The sequence below is a fragment of the Ictalurus furcatus genome, chromosome 13 (assembly GCF_023375685.1).
Source record: "Ictalurus furcatus strain D&B chromosome 13, Billie_1.0, whole genome shotgun sequence".
Classification (NCBI taxonomy): domain Eukaryota; kingdom Metazoa; phylum Chordata; class Actinopteri; order Siluriformes; family Ictaluridae; genus Ictalurus; species Ictalurus furcatus.
The window spans coordinates 25,676,339-25,686,338 of NC_071267.1; the positions used below are offsets into that span (position 1 = coordinate 25,676,339).

Below are 10,000 nucleotides of genomic sequence, written 5' to 3' on the forward strand. Positions count from 1 at the left end.
TCTGTCTGTCTGTCTATCTGTCTATCTATCTATCTGTCTGTCTATCTATCTATGCACAACATTTTGTCTTGATATTGATTTGTCTGTCACGCAATCTATATTTGTGTTCCAGTATTCTTACTGAACATTCTGGATCCATTTATGCAGTTGGGCAGTGGTGGCTGGGGGCAGTGGTGGCTGGGGGCAGTGGTGGCTGGGGGCAGTGGTGGCTGGTGGCAGTGGTGACAGTGGTGGCTGGGGGCAGTGAAGGCTGGACAGTTAAGGCTCGAGAATACTGATAGCAAAATCAGGGGTTCAAGCCTCAGCACTGCCAGGCTCTGGGTTACTGTTCAGAAGGTCTGGGGTTCAAACCCCGGTGCAGCCAAGCTGCCACTGTTGGGCCCTTGAGCAAGGCACTTAACCCCCTCTACTCCAGGGGCGCTGTATCCTGCGGTCTGACCCCAACTTCCTGCTATACTGGGGTATGCGAAGAAATAAATTTCACTGTGCTGTAATGTATATGTGATCAATAAAGACTCATTATCATTTTCATTGATCAGCGACTATTGATGACATTTTGGGCTCCTGATATTTTTACTCTAGCTGGTGTCACTAATACTGACCACAAAATGACCCTTCCAACTCACATTTGCACAGATGTTACTCTCGGATTTGTCCTTCAAGTTCAGACCTGATTAGATCCCTGATGTGTTGGATAACAGGATCAGATATCGTTCTAGTTGATGACCGAAGTGGAACTATTGATGGCTTGATTTCTAATGATGCTGGGTTTTTCAGACATTTGTAAAAAAAAAAAAGAAAAAAAGAAAGAAAGAAAGAAAGAAAGAAAAGAAAAGAAAAGCAATGGTGGCAGTGTCTCATGTGCATCCTGTCAATAAATCCATGCAGGGAGAAGACTGAAGAGATCACGAGGGCGTCTGCCGGATCTCTCCAGACTGACTCGTTTAGAAGATCAGTATACATGCAATCAATTCAGATAAGGCATGCCAAGCAAAGTAGGCTCTAAACTGTGCGACTGTTATGTCACACGAGACTTAACATGCGACCCTCGTGACCCAGAAATTTACAGCGTATTTTTTTAAATATGTGACTCATTTTGACCTTTTCTCCGAATCTCAGAATTACAGAACAGCGTCACACTCGATGGTACGGTGGAAGAGGACCTAACCTCTCTCTTCCACTCCATGTTTCAATGACTGTTTGAATTATAAAAAGGCGCTCGCCCACACTCTGACACCTCGGTAATGTTGTAGAAATGATTCTCAAAGCTGTAAAATGATCGTCCAAGCTGTAAGATTGTCGGATTCAAAAGCAAGACTCTTCACTACGGACGCAAACGTGGAGGAAGATGAAACCCGAGCCACGAGACGAACTTATATAGCGTTTCTTAATGAGATCTTTATTCAAATGTTCACGGAACGAGTAGAACATCTCACGGATTTAGATTTTATTTTGTCACTTTGTGAAATTCTGAATGATTCGGATAGTAACTTGTGAAAGCCAATGAGTCTAGTAATGCTGTAAATAAAGTAAATATGTCCAAAAAAATGATTCATACATTTATTCATAGATTTCAGTCTAAACCCACGTCCTGGAGATTTGTTAGATTGTCAGAGACACCAAGAAAGCAGAAATCCTCTTCAATCAGTGCAGCAAAGAGGGAAAAAAAAAAAATGGCCGCAGGATTCATCACTGTTTAATTAAGTTATTGGTGTGAAATACTGATGAACGCGCATTCTTCTGTAATTAATCTGTTCTGCTTCATTTTCTGCCCAGTTATTGTCTACGACTGTTGCTTGAATTAACATAATGAATCTGGAAGAGTTATTTCTTTGAGAGATTTTGGGTTGCGGTCTGGAGATAAGTGGAAGAAATTCAGCTCGGGTACTCGCATGTTGCGTGGATTATGTAGCGTTCTAATTTATCTCAGGTTTTTAATCAAAACGCGTTGTTGTTGGTTTTTTTTTCTTTTTAAGGTCAAAAGGAGTCTTGTTTTTTTTTTTTTTTTTTTTTTTTTCCCATCGCTCAGCAAAGCTGTTTTTTTGTTTGTTTTCTTTTTCCTTTTTTTTTTTTTTTTTTTTTGCACGATATAATATGGGGGAAGCAATAGTGGGGCCACAGGAAGGAAGGAAGGAAAGAAAGAAAGAAAACAAACAAACAATGAAATGTTTAACACTACGATATTGCAATAATTCCTTCTTCGTTTTTATTTATTTTACCTTATATATTTTCATTATTGTAAATTATATAGAAAACATACCTAGTGAATAGTTTAGCATGCGGCTTGGATATTGCGCTGTGAATGCATTTGACTATATCAAACTTATTACACAATGTTATAACAATCATTTTTATTTTATATTTATTAAAAACTTTTCTTTTTTTTTAATTTTACCAAAAGTATACGGTATATAATGTGTAAAAAATGTGACTCACATGTATAGTTTTGCCTGTAGCTCATAGGCATAAATACTGAATATCATTATATTTATTATTATATGATAATTATTATTATATTATAGTGTCACTCTGAATATACACATGCACTGGCTCTCTAACGAGCGACGTATTACACATTACTGTTATAAAATCGGTCTGTCATTCTTCCTTTTTATTTGTTTACTGATTTATCTTTTATTTATTTATTTATTTATTTATTTTACTTTTTTCAAATTATTCAACTTTCTTCTACTTTCTTGCATTTCGGTATTGTTAGACCGTTCAAAAGCGATACATAAATGAATAAGCAAATGAAAGGTTTCCAACCGGAAAGCTAAGTTAAGCGCGCTTTAGGAACCCTTTAAAATAAAAATAAATAAATGCAAATAAAAACGTTTATCACCGGGAAGCACCTCAGTGACAGGAACATTATGAAGAGCAGAGGAACAGTTTACAGTGTGCCTTATCAAGAGGCAGAACGTTGACATGTTTATAATGCAGTCCGTGAACCTCCTGACAAACCCTGGTAAAACAGCACAGAGAGGAAAAAAAAAAGATGAGAAGTCGATATACTGTATACCGTAGTATGTTTAAGACGTCAGCGTTGGTGATAATATAAATAGTGAAATAGTGGTTTTGTTGTACTCTAACAGTCCTCTTTTTTTCATCAGTAAGGCGAAGGAATGCTCAGTGGATAAAGTCACACTTTCTGTGGAGTCTTATCAGTAAACACTCTTCCGTACAAGCAAGCAACAATTAGCGTGCTAGAGTATGAAAGTACTTTCAAGGGGTGATGCGTCTTTCCAGCTGAGGCAGGACTGGAGCTTTTACCTGTGGAGTGAGCGGGAACAGGGAAGAACCAGTGTGACGCAACCAGTGGCAGCTCTTTTGTGCTCGACCCACTGTGATGGATTTGTTGGTGCTCGGCTTTGAGAATCCTCCACCTGCCAGGCTGGATATCCCTGACCATTAGCAAATGACAGGAAGAGTTAGTGTGACTGACATGTTTATTGTGCTCCGACCCTGGCGGCCTAATGAGGTCCATCAGCCGTGGGCGGCGCGATTACTCTGGCATTAGAGGACAAGTCTGTCATGCTGGTCACAGCACCAGTTTTACAGCTGTTTATGGTAAAACATTCTACAATACACATAGAAACATAAATTCAAGACCATCGTTACCCTCACACAGGAGCGGTCGACCAGCACTCCGAGAGCAAGACGTGTAATAGTCCGCGAGGTTAGAAAGGAACCCGGGGTAACTTCTAAGCAACTGAAGGCTACTCTCATATTGGCTAATGTTAATGTTCATGAGTCCACCGTCAGCAGAACACCGAATAACAATGGTGAGCATTGCAGGGTTGCAAGGACAAAGCCACTGCTCTCAAAAAAGAACACTGCTGCCCTTCTGCAATTGGCAGTTCACGTGGACAAGCCAGAAGGCTAATGGAAAACGTTTTGTGGACGTATGAGACCAAAATAGAATTTTTTGGTTTAAATGAGAAGCGTTATGTTTGCAGAAAGGAAAACACTGCGTTCCAGCATAAGAACCTTATCCCATCTGTGAAACATGGTGGTGGTAGTGTCATGGTTTGGGCCTGTTTTGCTGCATCAGAGCCGTCATTGATGGAGCGATGAATTCTGAATGATACCGGCGAATTCTAAAGGAAAATGTCAGGACATCCGTCCGTGAACTGAATCGCAAGAGAAAGCGGGTCATGCAGCAAGATAACGAGCCTAAGCACAAGCACACAAGTCGTTCTATTAAAGAACGGTTCAAGAAGTTGAAGCTGTTCTGTACTGAGGAACGGGCTGAAATTCCTCCGAGCCGATATGCAGGACGGATCAACAGTTACCCCAAACGTTTATCTGCAGTTATCACTGCACAAGGAGCTCACACCAGACACCGAAAGCAAAGGTGCACATACTTTCGCCTCTCACAGATATGTACTAGTGGATAATTTCCAATAAATAAGTGACCAAGTATAATATTTTGTATAATTTATTTAATATGGTTCTCTTTATCTACATTAAAGACTTTAGGTCATATTTATGCCGAAATATAGAAAATTCTACACAAACTTTCAAGCAGCATTGTAAATAAGTACATAAGTTAACAAATGGAGTTTTCTAGTATGACGTCTTGACAACGATAATCCCATCTATAACCTTCATTTATTAAAGGGAAAAAGAAACAAATGCAGGTCTCATCATTTTATAGCATAAGTTTCTTTGATATTATAGTGTGTTATGAACTCGACAATAAACCTGACCTTTATAGGAAGTGTTACTGTATTTACTTTTCCAGTGAAAGTCTTTGACTGATTGCAGGCCTGATCAGTCATTCTCAGCAGGGGGACAGATAGTTCTGTTAACACTAATGCTACTGCTGATAAAGTGTGGCCTGATTAAGTGCTCCTATTAAAGGCACAGGAGGAATAAATTACTGGCACGATGGAACTTTTGTGTGAAAAGACCTACTTAGGCAACGTTGTGAGGTCTTGCTTTAAAATAGTGTGCACTGTAAAACCGGATAAGTTCACGTAACTGAAAAAAAAATCGAGGAAACGAATTACCTCAGAAGTTCATGAATCAATTTCTTTAAGCCGGATACACTTAAATATAAGGAGAATTGAAATCAAACTTTGTCGTTTAAAATGATTTTTTGTTATATTTACGTGTATTTGGCTTAAAGAAATTTGATTTATCAACTTAAAAATTTCGGGGTAATTAGTTTCCTCAAATTTTTGGGGGGGTTAAATGAACTCATCCGGTTTTACAGTGTAGTATTCCATCCAGTTGGGAAATTTAAAATAAATAAATAAATAAATAAATAAAAATCACTTCACTGAGTCATTTTTATCTGTTTATTATAGCTGTCTGGTTGCCTGATGGACAGCTTTTCAATTTCCTCATTTGGTTATATGCAGGATAAACAAATAAACCTTCATACATCCTATAGAACTGGCTGTGAACACAGCATTTCAATTTTAGAGCTAGAGGATAGAAGTCATACATTTTAATATAAGCCTAATACATTTATTATCATTAAGATGTTATTTCCCGTACTTGGTGCGGTAGGCATTTTGATTTCCGGACACAGAAGGAAAAACATTTTTGCATTGGCATATCAAAGTAGTATTTTATTTCTTCTTTCTCTCTCTCTCTCTCTCTCTCTCATCCAGGATATCAGTCTGATCCTAGTCATTTTTTTATTCCGTGCCTTCTGTGTGTCAAACTTATTTATTGAGTTATTTATTATGGATATTTGCTCCTGGATTCATCGAAAGAACATTTATTACCCCGACACTTCTCATTTAAATGGTAAGTGGCTAGCTCTGCTTGCACACTCGATAGCATCTTGGGGCAGAGGGTTTATGATTTACGCTAAGGAAGAAGTGGAAGTAATTAACGGGGAATATAATTGGTGCGAGCGCGTCCTCTCAGTCCCGGTTCCTTCCTTCAACTTTGAGCTCTAATAAACCATCTAGACTGAACCGAAAGCATTGAGAAGGGCAGAGAGGCAGGTCTGGTAGCAGGGATGAAAAGTGAGCTAATTAGTCTTCATGTACTGTACTGTAAGTTTGTGAAATGTCTTATTTCAGTGTAGGGAGGAAAAAAAAATACAGTCAAGTTTATTCCGGCTAATCCGATAGTTGTAGTAGTGACTGATTTTGAGTGATTAACTTGACCAATCGCAAACTTTTTCCTCTTGAAAATCATCAAGTTGCAATCATATGAAAGTTTTGGGTCACGCTGAAACACTAACCGTTAAATCCATCTTTAATTGTTGTTGTTTTTTTCTTTTTTTGCTTTGTAGTCGTATTGTTTTATAAATGTTTCTCTAGACTTGAGATTTCTATGTCATAAAAATGCCTTTGTGTTCTCGAGACTTCTGGAAACGGTCTCCAATGATGTAATCCTGATGTATTCGGTCCAACATGCTTGAAAGGTCTAACAGGTTGGTTTGTATCGCTTAGGTTACCGGCGTCATCCTTATTTGATCGTAACGTGCTATGTCGAGAGTTTCGGCGACGGCTCTCTTTTAATTCACTGTTTCATAATGTTGCCCCATATGGAAAGACAAACCCTAAAGACACCAGACAGAAATTAGACATCGACTGCAGAGATTCCTTGACTGTCTTATGAATACTGATATAAATGTACAACTGACCAAGCACCCAGATATCAAATTTATATCATTTATTTAAGAAGGTAAGTGTAAAACACAACACATTCATATAAAAAAAAAGTTTGAAAAATTAAGATTAGGACTGATGTAGGACTGCTTTTAGCATCCGTACCTTTTAATTACAGCTGTCGGATTATATCATCTATTAAACTTAATTTACATGCATAGTACAAACAATACCAAAGCAACACCTATATCCTGTAGCGTAACATAACATGACTAAGTTGATGTTTTACTAGTATATTACCAACATGGATGGTTTGGTACTGTAAGAGTTGCTAGATACATTTTGGTGACAGGTATGTCTGGTAGACTATTCATCGATCAGCCATAACATTAAAACCACTGACAGGTGACGTGAATAACATTGATGATCTCGTGACAATGGCACCTGCAAAGGGGTGGGATATATTATATGGGCAAGTGTAAGGATCTGAGTGACTTTGACAAGGACTAAATTGTGATGGCTAGACGACTGGATCAGAGCATCTTCAAACCACAGGTCTTGTGGGATGTTCCCGGTATGCAGTGGTTAGTACCTACCAAAAGTGGTCCAAGGAAGGACAACCGGTGAACCGCTAACGGGGTCATGGACACCCAAGGCTCATCGATGTACTTACTAGCTGATCTGTGTATTTACTAGATGCTGTTGTGAGAATGTTGAGTAAAGACAGTGAAGGTCATTATCCGGGCGCTCTCAAAATTGTATTCATTTTTAAATATTTAGGCAAAACTACTTCAAGGAAAAATGTACACACTATCTGAGATGCGTTAACGTTTATTTCTCGTCATTGAAACAAGTTTATATATTTTGAGGATTCTCTTAAATGGCAGAAAGTCACGTGATCATGGAACTGTGGTCTGTGCATTCATGAATTGAAAGAAGTCTTCCTAGGGATGAATAAGAAAAAGAAGAAAAACTGTTGCCACTTCATATATTTTGAAACTAATTTTCTACATTTTCTGTTTCAAGAGAAAGAGTAAAGAATTCATGAAAAAAAAAAAAGATATTTACAAAGAATTGAAAGAAAAAAAGAAGAAGCCAAAAACAGGTCTGGATTTAATTTTTGTATGTATTTTGAATGAGTGAATCCATCCATATATCTTTTACAACTCCTTTCTAGAAGATATGACTTTTACATGCTTACTAAGTAGCAAATAAATAAATAAATAAATAAATAAATAATTTAAAAACAAAACCTGCAATTTATAATCTTGGGGGAAAAAAAAAAGCAGTGATTGTTATCTACATTTTATGTTATTTTTGACTGTATGATACTTTCCACCATTATATATATATATATATATATATATATATATATATATATATATATATATATATAAAATAATTCATGCACTAGAGGGCTAAAAATGCATTGAAGCTCGAAATGTAATTCTTGTTTACAGTATTATTATTTCTGTTAATTACTGGTCGACTAGTCAAAATGAATAGTCGTGAAAACATTAATATCTGGTGCAATCCATTTTGCTAAGAACCTTTAAGCACGCCATTAATCAGAAATACGGCTTCAATATCCCCCTTACATAAACAAGGCCTTGCTATTTTTTGTCGTCGCCCACTTGATCAGGAATGAAAACATGGAGGCCAAAGTACCAGCACGCAGCCGTATTGTCGTGTGCTGTCGTTGAGTGTTTGAAAGCTGTGCCTTTGTCAGTGAGTGAAAGTGGACACATGGTTCATTAAATGAACTGGCATGTTGATCATTCACACCCGGATTTAGTCTAAGGATTCCGTCTTGCATTTTATCGACACTGATAGTTGCTCCGGGTGAAAAACGGCGCTGGCCTTGCCGGCTGCACTTGCGGGATATAAATGAGTAATAACTACGTGTACATTCCTGACAAACGGCCCGTGTGTAATGGATCAATTCCATACACTGCGAATTCCCATTCTAACTATGGATTTTCTGCCATGTCACTGAATGATACAGATGCATCCAGGCTTTTTGCCATTTCCCCATCTATCGCAGGACAACGCTGGGCTGATTCTATAGCACCTTAAACAAGAAATGACTCAACAGTTCCCTAATGTATTTTCAGTCTCCTGTTTTCTTTCTCCCTCTCAGTGCTTTTTTGTCCAATATGGCAATTTGTCTTTTGACAGCAAGGTGGAGTGGAATGGCAGCTGGAAGGAGTCGCGCGCTGATGGCAGGCTTCACTGTCCGAGCAGGCTTTTATTAATCAGAATCAACTTAGCTTGACTGAGGGCCGCAATTTTCACCGCACTCATATTCATCAAGTGTACTTCCACTTCAAAGCGTTCCGACCACTTTAGGATCTGAACAGGTTTAGTTACACAACCAGCTGTATATATCTATGTGTGTGTTTGTGTGTGTGTGTGTGTATATGTGTGTGTGTGCGAGCGAGTGAGAGAGAGAGAGAGAGAGAGAGAGAAATTATACGAGTGCCCATACTGGTACTTTGTCGAGCTCTTTACTCATTTTCAAGGTGGGTTTTTGAGCATGTACATGCCAGAAAACGGCAGGTGGTACCTATACTGGAAAAATGTGAGCCCTGAATTAAGCCCAGTGTGTAGACCACCTGCTTCTCCAGACTTTAGAACAGTCTTCACTGTGATTTATGAATACTCCCGGCTTATTTGGAGCACCGCATCCCATCCCTAGAGGACCGAAGTGCTGATACGATCTTAGTGGCCTAAACATTAGTGAATTGTGTAATTAATCTTCACCTTACGTTGCTGCCAATGGCTTGCACTGATTGGATTTCCCTGTTGTGGAATTTACTTTTCTGGAAGCCGTGATCTTGGATCTCGGACCAGTCAGATTGATGACTGCTGGAATCGTATCTTATTATCTATAGTCGTCAGTTATTTGATATGATTTGTTTCTTTTGTTAGTGATTGTGAAGTGCTTGCTTTAATTATTCCCATCTAACCATCGTGAGCAAGTAAAGACTATGTTCAGTCATTGATTCTAGTGAAAGATGCATCAGTGTCGCATTAGATTAGTGATTTTTGTGTTTGTTCTTTCTCAGTTTATTATAGAACTACATAGGACTACGTGGCGTGTACATAACCCCTTGATAATTGATATTGTTAATGAATTATAATTCGTGGCTATAGCATAAATCACAGTTTTATAGTAATGTGCTCGTTCTGATACGCTGACGTTTCTATAGTAACAACTCGTTGACTGGGGCTTGTATGGCGGACACGCGACATAACCCAAGGCTAATAATAAACGTTTTTTAAAATGTGTTGTTATTTAACAAAGAAAAAAAAATGACGAATTGTTGATATGGCGACGTTTTTTTTTTTTTGCGAGGAGTAAAGTGACGTTTTCATGTAAGGAGTCTCCAGTGTTAGAGCTTTATAACAGTCAATAAGTACTT

At 38.2% G+C, this 10,000-nt stretch overlaps 1 protein-coding gene across 2 annotated transcripts in view; it reads left to right on the forward strand.

The window, feature by feature from the left end:
- ca10a (carbonic anhydrase Xa) overlaps nt 1–10,000 on the forward strand; it is a 214,516-nt gene that overhangs the window by 85,596 nt on the left and 118,920 nt on the right. The window lies entirely within an intron of this gene.